Here is a 5,084-nt window from a genome sequence, read left to right as displayed (position 1 = left end):
TCCCCCTCTCTGCCCAGTTCCCACCCCCTCCCACCTACTCCTTTTACAAGCCCGACTTTTAAACCCCCAGTTCCCTAGGAATTTTATGAATGCTCGGCACAAGCCAAAATAAACTCATAAAGAAAAAGTTTCTAAAGAAGGTCATAGACCCGTACAGCAAGTGCTAAGCGGTAAATACAAAAGTTCTCCGGGTCGCTGGGAGCTGAGGTCTGGGTGGCAGAAGGTTGGGGCAATGGAGGGAAAAGGGGGAGGGGAGGGGGGGTCAGGAGTGAAGGCTTTCTTTCCTCTCCTGAGAGGAGAGGAGAGGACTCCCCAAACCTCAGCCTCACTGAGTCTTTATTTGAAAAAATAAAAGCTTAAAAGCTCTGTTAGAGTTTGACTTCTCATTTTATTGAAACTGTATCCCAGAGAGGTAAGGCATTTATCCAAACTCACACAGCAAGCCAGCCTGTCCAATGCCGAAGCAGGTACTCGGTCTCCCAGTCTAGAGGCTCCCCTCTCTGTGTTACTGATACGATGAAGGAAGGAAAGGAAGGGTCTTCAGGGCAGAACCTTTTCTGGACCTCGGAGTCATGGAGCTATCTGTTGAAATTCTCTGGACCAGCACTGTCCAGAACTTTATGCAGTGACGGAGATATTCTATATCTTCGTTGCCCAATACAGCAGGCAACTGGGCTTCCCTGGTGGCTAAGGGGAGAAAGAATCCGCTTGAAATGCAGGAGATGCAGGAGAATCGATCCCCAAGTTGGGAAGTTCCCTCAGAGGAGGGCATGGCGACCCACCTCAGTATTCTTGCCTCCAGAATCCCGTAGACAGAAGAGCCTGGCAGGCTATCGTCCATAAGCAACTGAGCATGCACGCGGAGTAGGCAATCACCACAAACGGCTATTTAAATTAGATTAAATAAAAAATTCAGCCTTCTAGCCTCGTTTCAAGGGCTATCATACTGGACCACATGGATATAAAACGTTTCTGTCACGGTAGAAAGTTCAATTGGATAGCAGTGTTCTCAGATGTCAGCGTGGTTGGCCTTCAAAGCCATCACCATGGTCATGATGCAAAATGGTTCCTCTCTCTGGGCTTCCGTTAGCCTGAGATCTTCCATACTCTCATTCCCTAAAATGACGCATGCACCTTGGGGGCTATAGCTCCAACTCTCTTTTCTTTCCACCTCCATGATATCCAGTATGATATGAATTCCTAATGAAGGCTTAGTCTCAGAAGCTGAGAGTTGGAAAGGCCTTACAGGGAGTTTAACTGAACCACTCCCAGGGCAGGAATCTTCCCTGAAGCCTCTCAGAGGGTGGCCCATCCACCCAGTTTGCACGCCTCTAGGCCCAGAGACCTCACTATTTACCCAGGCAGCCTAGTCCAGTTCTGAAAAGTTGGGATTATAAGAATATACTTTCTAAAGTCTAGCTGAAACCTCCCCGTTTGCCTCCTCCACCCTGGCTCTGCCCTCTGGCTCTCACTATATTAATTGTTTTTCTTTCTATACAAAGACCCTTCTAATAGCTGCTGCTGCTGCTTGGTTGCTTCAGTCATGTCCAACTCTGTGCAACCCCATGGACTGTAGCCTGCTAGGATCCTCTGTCCATGCAGATTCTCCAGGAATACTGGAATGGCTTGCCATGCCATCCTCCAGGGGATCTTCCCGACCCAGGGATCAAACCCAGGTCTTCCATATCACAGGCAGATTCTTTACCATCTGAGCCACCAGGAAAGCCCAATATCTAATTCTAATAGCTAAACAATCTAATTCCTTCCTGTTCCTCTTCAAACAGGGAATTCATCACTGAACATTAAAGTTTAAATGTAGGCTGGTCAGCAGAAAATAGCAGGTACATTGCTCCCTTGATGAAGAGAATATGTTTCCATTAATGCCACCCACACTTTAAGCAACTCCAGGACTCCATAGTCTCGCACCAGGTTTGGCCATATGCATGGTCTGTCTAGGCAAGGCTATGGTTTTTCCAGTGGTCATGTATGGATGTGAGAGTTGGACTGTGAAGAAAGCTGAGTGCCGAAGAATTGATGCTTTTGAACTGTGGTGTTGGAGAAGACTCTTGAGAGTCCCTTGGACTGCAAGGAGATCCAACCAGTCCATTCTAAAGGAGATCAGTCCTGGGTGTTCATTGGAAGAAATGATGCAAAAGCTGAAACTCCAGTTACTTTGACCACCTCATGCGAAGAGTTGACTCATTGGAAAAGACTCTGCTGCTGGGAGGGATTGGGGGCAGGAGGAGAAGGGGACGACAGAGGATGAGATGGCTGGATGGCATCACCGACTCGATGGATGTGAGTCTGAGTGAACTCCATGAGTTGGTGATGGACAGGGAGGCCTGGTGTGCTGCAATTCATGGGATCGCAAAGGGTCAGACACAACTGAGTGATTGCACTGAACTGAACTGAGGGCTAAGTTGTCCCACTGGCAAATAGGATGGATGTGGTCCCTACCAGAATTGCTTTTTGATGTGAGCAAAACTCCTGCTCCTGCCCCACTCTTCAGGCAGCCCCACGCTTTAGAGTGTCTTCCTCAAAATTTTCAAAGTCCCTTCCCAATGCCTGAGACTATCCAGGGCTAGCAATGCTATATAGATGGGACACTGGGCCTGGACTGAAACCTGCATGGGCCCTGGTCCATTTCTCCCACTCAGGGTTTTTTCTACCCTTTGCTTCATATATGAGGTCAACCAGATGACCTGAGGAGCTCCAGGATTCATTTCTATGGTTTGGACCTGGGATTCTACAGCTAGGCCCTCTCCTAGCAGAGCAGCCTGGAAGATGGATCACTTATACTTGCCAATGTGATATTTTTCTTGTAGGTGCCCACAAACTTACGTCTCCAGAATGGTGCTGACATGCTGATTTTGAATGACTCATTGTCTCTATAGACAGGGACTCTGAACACCCTAGAGGCAGCCCTGGATCCTGTGTTCACAATCTGCATGGAAGAAACAGTTTACTCTACAATATTGTGGGAAAAGAAGTGCTAGGTGAGCCCAGAAGAAAGAGACCAGAGGGCTTCTTATAGGCCGTGATATCAAAGCTGGGTCTAAAGAATGACAGAAAAGAGAGGGAAGGGAGAGAAATCCAGGCAGAGAAAACTGTGAGAACAGGACGTGCACAGGTTTTGCCTGGTTATATAAGCTTGGGCAGTTGGCTTAGCATTTTTGAACTCCAGTTTACTTGTCTGTAAATCTAAGACAACCATCTCTATCTCAGAGGTTCAGGCCTTCATTCAGTGATTCAAAGAATGTCCTGAGAGCCTACTAAGCCAGGCACAGTGCAGGCGCCAGGGACATCTGAGAGAGCAGAGCCGATTCCTGCTCTTAACGCACTTGAGACAGAAGCGGTGCGGCAGAGCAGTCAGACTCCCAGGAGCTCCACAGGGGACTAGTTGACTCTGGCCAGGGCAGGACTTCCTGACCCTTGAGCTCAGTCTTGAAGGGAGAGTAGTTAAGACCTGTCAGGGTAGAGGAGATGGGAAGGGTCTGCCAAGTCAAGGGAACCGTATGTGCAAAGGCCCAGAAGTCTGAGCAAACCTGAACTCTTTGGAATCTGGGAAGTATGCCAGTGGGTATGGCGTATGTTGACCATGGCTGGAATTGAAGGCCAGAGCTGGAAAGGCCTTGAATGCCCTTAATCATGTGGGTGGTATTGAGCTCTGGAGGATTTTAAGCCTGGAAGTCATATGACCAGATTTGCAGTTTAGAGAGTTTCTCCAGAGGCCAATGTGGAGGCTAGACTGGCAAGTGAGAGGCTAGAGGTTGGGAATCAAGGGGGAGGCTGGTAGGATGTCCGGATGAGAGCTGATGGGGCTGTCTCCAAAAAGATGGAGAAGGTGTGTCAGACCGAAGGCCTGTATAGGAGGCAGAATTAGCAGGCACTGGGTGGCTGGTGGCTGTGTGTGGTAAGAGAGAGGTGGAGCCAAGAATGACTCAGGTATGTGGTGTGTTTGCTTTCCAGAAAAAGTACCAATAATCATGGCAATACTAGCTAGCATTTATTACCTACTAATTATGTGCTAGGCAGTGTGCTAAGCATTTTACACACATGACCTCATTTAATCCCCACAGCAATTCTGTGAGGTAGCTACTCTTTTATCCCCCATTTTAAGGATGAGGAAACTGGTTCAGAAAGGTTAGGTAACTCGCCCGAAGTCACACAGCAGACCCAGAACTGGCCTTCTGGCCAGCCTTCAACATCTCTATCCATCCTTCCCTCCTGCTTTCTTCTCTGGCTCAGGCTCTGTGTTTCTGCCAGGCCGTCCACACCCTCTCCAACCATGCAGGCACTCAGGCACCGGGTGGCTTCTCGCCTGCCCTTCCTTCAGGGTTTTCCCGCACAACAGTGGGGTCTCTTCAGGGAGCACCCCATTCGCTGGTCTGCACACCTGTCTGTCCACCTCCAGCACACTTATTGAGCCACAGTCCAGACCAGGCCTACAATGCAGAGGTGAAAAGACTTGGCCCTTGCTGAGTGCCTGCAGCCCAGGACAAGAGAGATGGCCCCTCCTCTGTAGATTCCTACCCAACTGCCATGTCTAAGGCAGCCCTCTCCTCCATGGTCTCTCCCTCAGCCCCTGTGTGCTGGTTCATGGCTTTTATCAGAGTTGCGTCATTTTCTATTTCTGTTTCTTGGGTCTATCTTCCCTCTAACAGGTCAGTTCCGAGGTATGGCTTGAGTTTTGTCCCCTCAAAGCTCGCATGTTGAAGCCCTGACCCCATCGTATCTCAGAATGTAACTGTATTTGTAGATGGAACTCCATTTAAAGAGATAACTATGTGAAAATGAGGTCATTGGGGTGGGCCCTAATATGACTGGTGTCCTAATGAAGAAGAAGAGATTGGGCCACAGACATGCACAGAGGAAAGAGCATGTGAAGTGACAGGGAGAAGACAGCCAGGACGAGCGGTCTCAGAGGAAACCAGCACGACCAGTGCCTTGACTTTGGATTAGCCACCTCTGGGATGGTGAGGCAATGAACGTCTGTTGTGTAAGCCCCTTATCTGTAGTACTTTGTTAGAGTTGTCCAAGCCGACTAATACATCACCTAAAGGATACTCTGCCTCATTCCCTAG

This window comes from Ovis canadensis, chromosome 1 (genome assembly GCF_042477335.2).
Source record: "Ovis canadensis isolate MfBH-ARS-UI-01 breed Bighorn chromosome 1, ARS-UI_OviCan_v2, whole genome shotgun sequence".
NCBI classification, from domain to species: Eukaryota; Metazoa; Chordata; class Mammalia; order Artiodactyla; family Bovidae; genus Ovis; species Ovis canadensis.
The sequence above is the reverse complement of the archived record's forward strand: the minus strand, read 5'-3'. Positions refer to the sequence as shown.